This window comes from Eptatretus burgeri, unplaced genomic scaffold (assembly GCF_056783735.1).
Source record: "Eptatretus burgeri isolate ZD-2024b unplaced genomic scaffold, Ebu_testis_v1 Ebu_testis_scaffold_440, whole genome shotgun sequence".
NCBI classification, from domain to species: Eukaryota; Metazoa; Chordata; class Myxini; order Myxiniformes; family Myxinidae; genus Eptatretus; species Eptatretus burgeri.
The window spans coordinates 16924-27500 of record NW_028222389.1 but is presented as its reverse complement, the minus strand read 5'-3'; the positions used below and the strand labels follow the sequence as shown (position 1 = coordinate 27500).

The window sequence follows — 10577 nt, the reverse complement described above, 5'->3', positions numbered from 1 at the left end:
GATGGAGATGGAGATGGAGTTGAGGGAGAGGGAGATGGAGATGGAGATGGAGTTGAGGGAGAGGGAGATGGAGATGGAGATGGAGTTGAGGGAGAGGGAGATGGAGATGGAGATGGAGTTGAGGGAGAGGGAGATGGAGATGGAGATGGAGATGAGGGAGAGGGAGATGGAGAGGGAGATGGAGATGGAGTTGAGGGAGAGGGAGATGGAGATGGAGATGGAGTTGAGGGAGAGGGAGATGGAGTTGAGGGAGAGGGAGATGGAGATGGAGATGGAGTTGAGGGAGAGGGAGATGGAGATGGAGATGGAGTTGAGGGAGAGGGAGATGGAGATGGAGATGGAGATGAGGGAGAGGGAGATGGAGATGGAGTTGAGGGAGATGGAGATGGAGTTGAGGGAGAGGGAGATGGAGATGGAGATGGAGTTGAGGGAGATGGAGATGGAGATGGAGTTGAGGGAGAGATGGAGATGGAGATGGAGTTGAGGGAGAGGGAGATGGAGTTGAGGGAGAGGGAGATGGAGATGGAGTTGAGGGAGAGGGAGATGGAGATGGAGATGGAGTTGAGGGAGAGGGAGAGGGAGTTGAGGGAGAGGGAGATGGAGATGGAGATGGAGTTGAGGGAGAGGGAGATGGAGATGGAGTTGAGGGAGAGGGAGATGGAGATGGAGTTGAGGGAGAGGGAGATGGAGATGGAGTTGAGGGAGAGGGAGATGGAGATGGAGTTGAGGGAGAGGGAGATGGAGATGGAGTTGAGGGAGAGGGAGATGGAGATGGAGTTGAGGGAGAGGGAGATGGAGGAGAGGGAGATGGAGATGGAGTTGAGGGAGAGGGAGATGGAGTTGAGGGAGAGGGAGATGGAGATGGAGTTGAGGGAGAGGGAGATGGAGATGGAGTTGAGGGAGAGGGAGATGGAGATGGAGTTGAGGGAGAGGGAGATGGAGATGGAGTTGAGGGAGAGGGAGATGGAGATGGAGTTGAGGGAGATGGAGTTGAGGGAGAGGGAGATGGAGATGGAGTTGAGGGAGAGGGAGATGGAGATGGAGTTGAGGGAGAGGGAGATGGAGATGGAGTTGAGGGAGAGGGAGATGGAGATGGAGATGGAGTTGAGGGAGAGGGAGATGGAGATGGAGATGGAGTTGAGGGAGAGGGAGATGGAGATGGAGATGGAGTTGAGGGAGAGGGAGATGGAGATGGAGTTGAGGGAGAGGGAGATGGAGATGGAGTTGAGGGAGAGGGAGATGGAGATGGAGTTGAGGGAGAGGGAGATGGAGATGGAGTTGAGGGAGAGGGAGATGGAGATGGAGTTGAGGGAGAGGGAGATGGAGATGGAGTTGAGGGAGAGGGAGATGGAGATGGAGTTGAGGGAGAGGGAGATGGAGATGGAGTTGAGGGAGAGGGAGATGGAGATGGAGTTGAGGGAGAGGGAGATGGAGATGGAGATGGAGATGGAGTTGAGGGAGAGGGAGATGGAGATGGAGTTGAGGGAGAGGGAGATGGAGATGGAGTTGAGGGAGAGGGAGATGGAGATGGAGTTGAGGGAGAGGGAGATGGAGATGGAGTTGAGGGAGATGGAGATGGAGATGGAGTTGAGGGAGAGGGAGATGGAGATGGAGTTGAGGGAGAGGGAGATGGAGATGGAGTTGAGGGAGAGGGAGATGGAGATGGAGTTGAGGGAGAGGGAGATGGAGATGGAGTTGAGGGAGAGGGAGATGGAGATGGAGATGGAGATGGAGATGGAGTTGAGGGAGAGGGAGATGGAGATGGAGTTGAGGGAGATGGAGATGGAGTTGAGGGAGAGGGAGATGGAGATGGAGTTGAGGGAGAGGGAGATGGAGTTGAGGGAGAGGGAGATGGAGATGGAGATGGAGATGGAGTTGAGGGAGAGGGAGATGGAGATGGAGTTGAGGGAGATGGAGATGGAGATGGAGATGGAGATGGAGTTGAGGGAGAGGGAGATGGAGATGGAGTTGAGGGAGAGGGAGATGGAGATGGAGTTGAGGGAGAGGGAGATGGAGATGGAGTTGAGGGAGAGGGAGATGGAGATGGAGATGGAGTTGAGGGAGATGGAGATGGAGTTGAGGGAGAGGGAGATGGAGATGGAGTTGAGGGAGAGGGAGATGGAGATGGAGTTGAGGGAGAGGGAGATGGAGATGGAGATGGAGTTGAGGGAGAGGGAGATGGAGATGGAGATGGAGTTGAGGGAGAGGGAGATGGAGATGGAGTTGATGGAGATGGAGTTGAGGGAGAGGGCGATGGAGATGGAGTTGAGGGAGAGGGAGATGGAGATGGAGATGGAGATGGAGTTGAGGGAGAGGGAGAGGGAGATGGAGATGGTTTCGAGGGAGAGGGAGATGGAGATGGTGTCGAGACAGAGAGAGCGAGATGGAGATGGTGTCGAGACAGAGAGAGGGAGATGGAGATGGTGTCGAGAGAGAGGGAGATGGCGATGGTTTCGAGAGAGAGAGAGAGAGAGAGAGAGATGGAGAGAGAGATGGAGAGAGAGATGGAGAGGGAGATGGAGATGGAGATGGAGATGGAGATGGAGATGGAGATGGAGATGGAGATGGAGTTGAGGGAGAGGGAGATGGAGATGGAGATGGAGATGGAGATGGAGTTGAGGGAGAGGGAGATGGAGATGGAGTTGAGGGAGAGGGAGATGGAGATGGAGATGGAGATGGAGATGGAGTTGAGGGAGAGGGAGATGGAGATGGAATTGAGGGAGAGGGAGATGGAGATGGAGTTGAGGGAGAGGGAGATGGAGATGGAGTTGAGGGAGAGGGAGATGGAGATGGAGATGGAGTTGAGGGAGATGGAGATGGAGATGGAGTTGGAGTTGAGGGAGATGGAGATGGAGATGGAGATGGAGTTGAGGGAGATGGAGATGGAGATGGAGTTGAGGGAGATGGAGATGGTTTCGAGGGAGAGGGAGATGGAGATGGAGTTGAGGGAGAGGGAGATGGAGATGGAGATGGAGTTGAGGGAGATGGAGATGGAGATGGAGTTGAGGGAGATGGAGATGGAGATGGAGTTGAGGGAGATGGAGATGGTTTCGAGGGAGAGGGAGATGGAGATGGAGTTGAGGGAGAGGGAGATGGAGATGAGGGAGATGGAGATGGTTTCGAGGGAGAGGGAGATGGAGATGAGGGAGATGGAGATGGTTTCGAGGGAGAGGGAGATGGAGATGGAGTTGAGGGAGAGGGAGATGGAGATGGAGATGGAGTTGAGGGAGATGGAGATGGAGATGGAGTTGAGGGAGATGGAGATGGTTTCGAGGGAGAGGGAGATGGAGATGGAGTTGAGGGAGAGGGAGATGGAGATGGAGATGAGGGAGATGGAGATGGTTTCGAGGGAGAGGGAGATGGAGATGGAGATGGAGTTGAGGGAGATGGAGATGGAGTTGAGGGAGAGGGAGATGGAGATGGAGATGGAGTTGAGGGAGAGGGAGATGGAGATGGTTTCGAGGGAGAGGGAGATGGAGTTGGTTTCGAGGGAGAGGGAGATGGAGTTGGTTTCGAGGGAGAGGGAGATGGAGATGGTTTCGAGGGAGAGGGAGATGGAGTTGGTTTCGAGGGAGAGGGAGATGGAGTTGGTTTCGAGGGAGAGGGAGAGGGAGATGGAGTTGAGGGAGAGGGAGATGGAGATGGAGATGGAGTTGAGGGAGAGGGAGATGGAGTTGGTTTCGAGGGAGAGGGAGATGGAGTTGAGGGAGAGGGAGATGGAGATGGAGATGGAGATGGAGTTGAGGGAGAGGGAGATGGAGTTGAGGGAGAGGGAGATGGAGTTGAGGGAGAGGGAGAGGGAGATGGAGATGGTGTCGAGACAGAGAGAGCGAGATGGAGATGGTGTCGAGACAGAGAGAGCGAGATGGAGATGGTGTCGAGACAGAGAGAGGGAGATGGCGATGGTTTCGAGAGAGAGAGAGAGAGAGAGAGAGAGAGAGAGAGAGAGAGAGAGAGAGAGAGAGAGACAGAGAGAGAGAGAGAGATATATGGTGATGGTGATGATAGAGAGAGAGCGAGATGGTGTCGAGAGAGAGAGAGAGAGCGAGATGGTGTCGAGAGAGAGAGAGAGAGAGAGAGCGAGATGGTGACGAGTGAGAGAGAGAGAGAGAGAGAGAGAGAGAGTGAGAGAGAGAGAGAGAGAGAGAGAGAGAGAGAGAGAGAGAGAGAGAGAGAGAGATATATATGGTGATGGTGATGATAGAGAGAGAGCGAGATGGTGTCGAGAGAGAGAGAGAGAGCGAGATGGTGTCGAGAGAGAGAGAGAGAGAGAGAGCGAGATGGTGTCGAGAGAGAGAGAGAGAGAGAGAGAGAGAGATATGGTGATGGTGATGATAGAGAGAGAGCGAGATGGTGTCGAGAGAGAGAGAGAGAGCGAGATGGTGTCGAGAGAGAGAGAGAGAGCGAGATGGTGTCGAGAGAGAGAGAGAGAGAGAGAGAGAGAGAGAGAGCGAGATGGTGTCGAGAGAGAGAGAGAGAGCGAGATCGTGTCGAGAGGGAGGGGGAGATCGTGTCGAGAGAGAGAGAGAGATAGAGTTGAGACGGAGATGGAGAGGGAGAGGGAGATCGTGTCGAGAGAGAGAGAGAGAGAGAGAGAGAGAGAGAGAGAGAGAGAGAGAGACGGAGATGGTGTCGAGAGAGAGGGCGAGGGAGATGGAGATGGTGTCGAGAGAGAGCTGGAGATGGTGTCGAGAGAGAGCTGGAGATGGTGTCGAGAGATTGCTGGAGATGGTGTCGAGAGATTGCTGGAGATGGTGTCGAGAGATTGCTGGAGATGGTGTCGAGAGAGAGCTGGAGATGGTGTCGAGAGAGAGCTGGAGATGGTGTCGAGAGAGAGATGGAGATGGTGTCAAGAGAGAGAGAGGGAGAGATGGTGATGGTGTCGAGAGGTGTCCCTCTCCCTGTCTCCGTGCTCCTCTCCCTGTCTCCGTCTCCCTCTCCCTGTCTCCGTGTCCCCCTCCCTGTCTCCGTGTCCCTCTCCCTGTCTCCGTGTCCCTCTCCCTGTCCCTCTCCCTGTGTCCGTGTCCCTCTCCCTGTCTCCGTGTCCCTCTCCCTGTCTCCGTGTCCCTCTCCCTGTCTCCGTGTCCCTCTCCCTGTCTCCGTCTCCGTGTCCCTCTCCCTGTCTCCGTCTCCCTGTCTCCGTCTCCCTCTCCCTGTCTCCGTCTCCCTCTCCCTGTCTCCTTGTCCCTCTCCCTGTCTCTTTCTCCCTCTCCCTGTCTCTTTCTCCCTCTCCCTGTCTCTGTCTCCCTCTCTTGTAATCTTTGCATTTGCGCGGGCCCCTGGGAGGCGCGGGGCCCTGGGCCGTGGCCCTGTGGGCCCTGCCTTAAATCTGGCCCTACCCACGAGACAAACATTTGTTCTGAAACTCTTTTAATAGAGAGGTTTTATTTTGCAGAAATTTAAAAAAAAAGTTAATGAGTCAAGACATCTGAAGGACATTCCCATAAAACAGACTAAAAGAAAACCACAAGGCTTTTCGTTGTTCTCTCTTCAGGTGAAATTCGGACCAACTGAATGTGGTGAGGAAGAAGAACAGTCTCCGTCTCCCTCTCCCTGTCTCCGTGTCCCTCTCCCTGTCTCCGTGTCCCTCTCCCTGTCTCCGTGTCCCTCTCCCTGTCTCCCTGTCTCCCTGATCATCAAGGGAGAATTGAGATGTTGGGTCAAGGCAGAACTCGGTTTCTGGGTCTCTGCACACACATCAGCTGAAGGAAGTGAAAACCACTGCATATCACCGCATTCATAATGTTCATCATTTTAATACCTTCTTACACAATCCTGGACACACTGTATTCTCTCCATTGCTTTCTGCATTTCAGTTTAATTTCCCTTTCCTTTTGCCTTCAATTTCACATCTTGATTTTCTTCATCACAAAGTCCCACTGGCTTTAATTAACGTTTTTCAAACAATTAATTTCAATGCAGGAAAAGTTTATAATTGAAAAAAGCTGAACTTACTACTCATCGGTAAAGGCGACGTTTCGGGAAGAATCCACTCGCCTTGGTCACGGCAGATGAGGAAATGAGGAAGAAGCTGGAAAACTGCCACGTGACATCCAACATGCTTCGATTTAATTACCAACATTCATCGATTTAATTAATTTAATTGCATCGATTTTTTTTATTTTTTACCAACCTTCATCGATTAAAATAATTTTAATGATCATTCAGTTGTACACAATGAATTATATTCGGATACATTAACACTCATGTCAGACTTTCATCAACTGGATGATCTTTTTGGTTCTTGTCTGGCGAAGAGTACAGAAAAACATTCGTTTGTTCCAAACACTTTTGAGACACAGACAGAATTGGACACGATGGGGGTGAAGAACATGTAGTTTATACAAAGTTCGGAATAATTTGTAATGTAAGGCAAGAATCTTGGCAACTTATGTTCCAACCGGTAAGATGGTTTCATTCGAGGGGGTGGAGAGGAGTTCACGAGCACCTCTTCTGAGGGGTTTTCGGGAAAAAAACAATAAAAATATAAAAGATTAAATACATTGATATCTTCATCAGTTTGAAAACTTGTTCAGGAAAGGGCACAGAAGGGAATGCACTGATGGAACAGGTAACGACGAAAAGGTGAATAATCCAATCGAGGGAAGTTAAACTTTTTGTGATGAAACCTGCATCGCGATGACCATGTTAATAAGTTGCCTTCCCACCAACGTTATCTATCTATAATTCCAGCAATCTGTGTGTGTGTGCGTGTGTTCGTGTGTGTGTGTGTGTGTATGTGTGCATGCATGTGTGTGTGTGTATGTGTCTGTCTGTCTGTCTGTCTGCGACCGCCATTTCTCGACGACCGCCAGTCTGATCGGATTGAAACTAGCCAGGAATATTGCCGGAGCCCCGCAGATGTGCGTTTTCAAGGTTTGATATCGATCGGACAAACGGTTCCCAAGTTACGGCCATTTATCTGTCGGCCAATGACAAGACACGGTGCTATAAAATCACGAATGATGTCACAATTAATGTTTACTTATTTTTGCACGATCGAAGGTCCGATCTGACTGAAACTTGCCAGGAATATTGCCGGGCCCCGCGGATGTGCTTTTCAAGGTTTGATATTAATTGGACGAGCGGTTCCCAAGTTACGGCCATTTATCTGTCGACCAATGACAGGATAACACAATTCTTCTTCGTTTGATATGACGTCACAATTGACGCTGGGGACCTGAGTATATTTCCCAAGTTATGGCCATTTATGATACGGTTGGTCCAACCTAATTGAAATAATGCCCCAATCCTGTCATCGTTTACGCACCGACGGGCCCAAGCCAGTAATTACAATTATCTCCACAATTAAGAACATTCTTCTTCATCGAAGGAAGTAATAACAGCAATGTCAAGAAAAGAACAAGTGGGAAAATGTATTTCAGCTTAACGTCCCGATCTTGGGGTTTGCTGTCTTTGCCCCAGTGTGGTCACCGCAACTGCCAAAAGTATTGAAGAGTGCTTTCCTGTTGAAGGTCCTGCATGTGGTATGACCTGTCAACACCGTGATGTTTCTGCTGTTGCTGTTGCAGCCCCTCAGTAACATGTTGCTTGTGAGTAGGGAAAGAATACTGGTTCTGGCTCACTTTTCCCCATGTAAATGAATGGGGGATTTTCAGCCATGAAATTTTTCTTTTTTTTCCCCTAAAAAAATAAATCTCCTTTTTAGCCCAAGGTATATTTATTTGTCTCCCCTTTTAACCTGGAGCCTGGTGTTGGCTTAGTGGTTAGGGTGGCGGCTTGGGATCCCAGGGTCCTGAGTTCAAGCCCCGTTGGCTGCTGAATTAACACCAGGGGGTTGACTCAGCCTGCCATCCTTCCGAGGTCGGCGAAATGAGTGCCAGTGTACTTACTGGTCCCGGTGTATGCCCCGGTTAGAATAGGTGTACCATATCCCTGTGTGTCGTAAGAGGCGACCAGGGTTGGTGTCAGGAAGGGCATCCGGCCATAAAACATTGCCTCAAGAAAAAGCCAAACCCCTGCACAGCAGGGAAAAATGGCTGTAAAAACGGTCATTTTTTTATTTCCCCTTTTAACCTAGGGGCTCTCTATTCAAATAGCCCATACAACAAGATAAAGATTTGTTAAAGGTGATTCTAAAGAAATATCTGAAACGTCTAAGCCTCGGGACACTCTCTATTCATATAACCCATACAACAAGATAAAGATTTGTTAAAGGTGATTCTAAAGAAATATCTGAAACGTCTAAGCCCCGGGACACTCTTTATCAAATAACCAATGCATATTGTTTAGCTCACTCATTGAACCTATAAACATTTGTTCATTCTCAAATTCCTTCAATAGTTTAATTTTCTTTGCACAATAATCCCCATCTAAAATATTGAAAAACAAAACATTTGAATCTTTATATTTTTTAAGATACCCCTTTTGTGCCATTACGAAATGATAAACTTCTCTTAATGATCTCATCTGGCCACCGCCCGAGTTGCAAATCATTTTTGTACATAAACCATGCCATAAAAAAAGTTTTGTTTCAAATGTTTTCAGTTCATGCCGTGAAAATGAGGAAGTGTTTTTTTTTTTGACACGGCCGTGCTGTGTGAATGAGGAAGTGGTTTTGGACTGTCATGCTGTGAAAAAATAGGAACTATTCTGTGAGACAAGGTCTCGTGTTTATATTTTATCTCAGAACACGAACTGAAAACATTTGAATCAAAACTTTTATGGCGTGGTTGATGTACAAAAATGATTTGCAACTCGGGCGGTGGCCAGATGAGATCATTAAGAGAAGCTTGTCATTTCCTGTGCCCACACCCAATGATTAAGCAATCTCCTCATCGTTGCTTTATAAGTGATTCGCCAGACAAAGTTTCTGCCAGACGGGATTTTCATTTTTACAACTGAGGCATGGACGATCTTTCTTCCGATGAAGACAACAGCCCACTACAGAGTTGGTAAGTTTGTGGATGGTTTTCTCTTTGAACGATGAAGCAAATGATTATTAATTAAATCATGATAATTCTGATATATATATATATATATATATATATATATATATATATATATATATATATATATATATATATATTTTTTTTTTTTCCCTGACAGGGCATTGGAAGAAATTGAGTTTACATATCACGACGTGGTTCATGAAATTAATACTCTTATTGAAGAGATCAATGATTTTAGAAGAGAATTGAAAGACATTTACAATGAGTGGCAGGAAGTCTTATCACGTCCTCTCATCTCGAAGGAATTAAACCAATGGTGAGACGTGTGTGTGTGTGTGTGTGTGTGTGTGTGTGTGTGTGTGTGTGTGTGTGTGTGTGTGTGTGTGTGTGTGTGTGTGTGTGTGTGTGTGTGTGTGTGTGTGTGTGTCTCTGTCTGTCTTTCTACCTACCTCTCTCTGCTCTTATTGAAGAGGTCAATGATTTATAATGACTGGTCTCTGATCTCGAATGAATTAAACCAATGGTGAGGCACGTGTGTGTGTGTCTATGTGTGTGTGTATGTGTGTGTGTGTGCGTGTGTGTGTGTGTGTGTGGGTGTGTGTTGCTTTCCCTGTCTGTCTCTTCATCTATACCCTTGACTTATTTTTTTTTTCAGCACTATCGCACAACATCAGCTGTTGAAGCAATCTTGTACAACACATGATTTTCTGGAGGTAAATATTTCTGAATTATTATTAATATCACTCGTACAACACATGATTTTCTGGAGGTAAATATTTCTGAATTATTATTAATATCATTCTCTCTTTAGAATGTCGCCTTATGTTGGTTGCATCATTAGTTTGGACGTGGTTTTGTCAGTACACTGGAATTCATTTTATTGACCTTGAAAGGATGACAGGCTCCTGGTGTGTTAATTCAGTGGTCAATGAGGCTTACTCATATTACCATGTAATTATCTTTATAAAACCTAATTATTATCCACTTTTTGTTTCAAAACAGAATATGGTGTCTGAGTTTCGAAATCACAAGACATCTGAAGAAGATTGCTGGGAAAGATTATACATTCTCGCAAATGAATATTTAATATTTTCAATATTAATAAATTATATTTGTTTTGTTTACAATTACTTGATTCTGAATTACAAGAAAAGAATAAAAGAGATGTAAAGGGGTGGGAGGGGTGGTTGGGGGGGGAGGGAGGGTAGGTGCGCTCCCCCAATGACCCATCACCCCCTCATCCCATCCCTCCCCTCCCCATGTGTGTGTGTGGGGAAGGGTGGGGGGTGGGATGAGGGAGGTGGGGGGGCACACAGGGGGGATGAGGGGGGTGGGGCTTGTGTGGGTGGGGCTTGTGTGGGTGGGGCTTCGGTGGGCGGGGTGTGTGTGGGTGGGGCTTGTGTGGGTGGGGCTTGTGTGTGCGGGGTTTATGTGGACAGGGTTTATGTGTGTGGAGTTTTTGTGTGGAGCTTGAGTAGGCAGGGCTTATGTGGGAGGGGTTTATGTGGGCAGGGTTTATATGGGCAGGGGTTTATGTGGGTGGAGCTTGTGTGGGAGGGGTGAATGTGGATGAGGCTTATGTGGATGAGGTTTGTGTGGATAAATGGATGGGTGGAGAGATGGGGGATGGGTGGATGAGTCGAGCTTGTGTGGATGGCTGGATAA

The 10577-nt window shown here is 48.3% G+C and overlaps 1 long non-coding RNA gene across 1 annotated transcript; it reads left to right on the top strand.

Moving 5' to 3' along the window:
- Nucleotides 1–7963: 7963 nt before the first annotated feature.
- On the top strand, nucleotides 7964–10081 carry LOC147007212 (uncharacterized). Its single transcript, XR_015054344.1, has 3 exons — nucleotides 7964–8915; nucleotides 9070–9625; nucleotides 9915–10081. It is a non-coding gene; the product is annotated as an uncharacterized LOC147007212 (long non-coding RNA).
- Nucleotides 10082–10577: the final 496 nt, after the last annotated feature.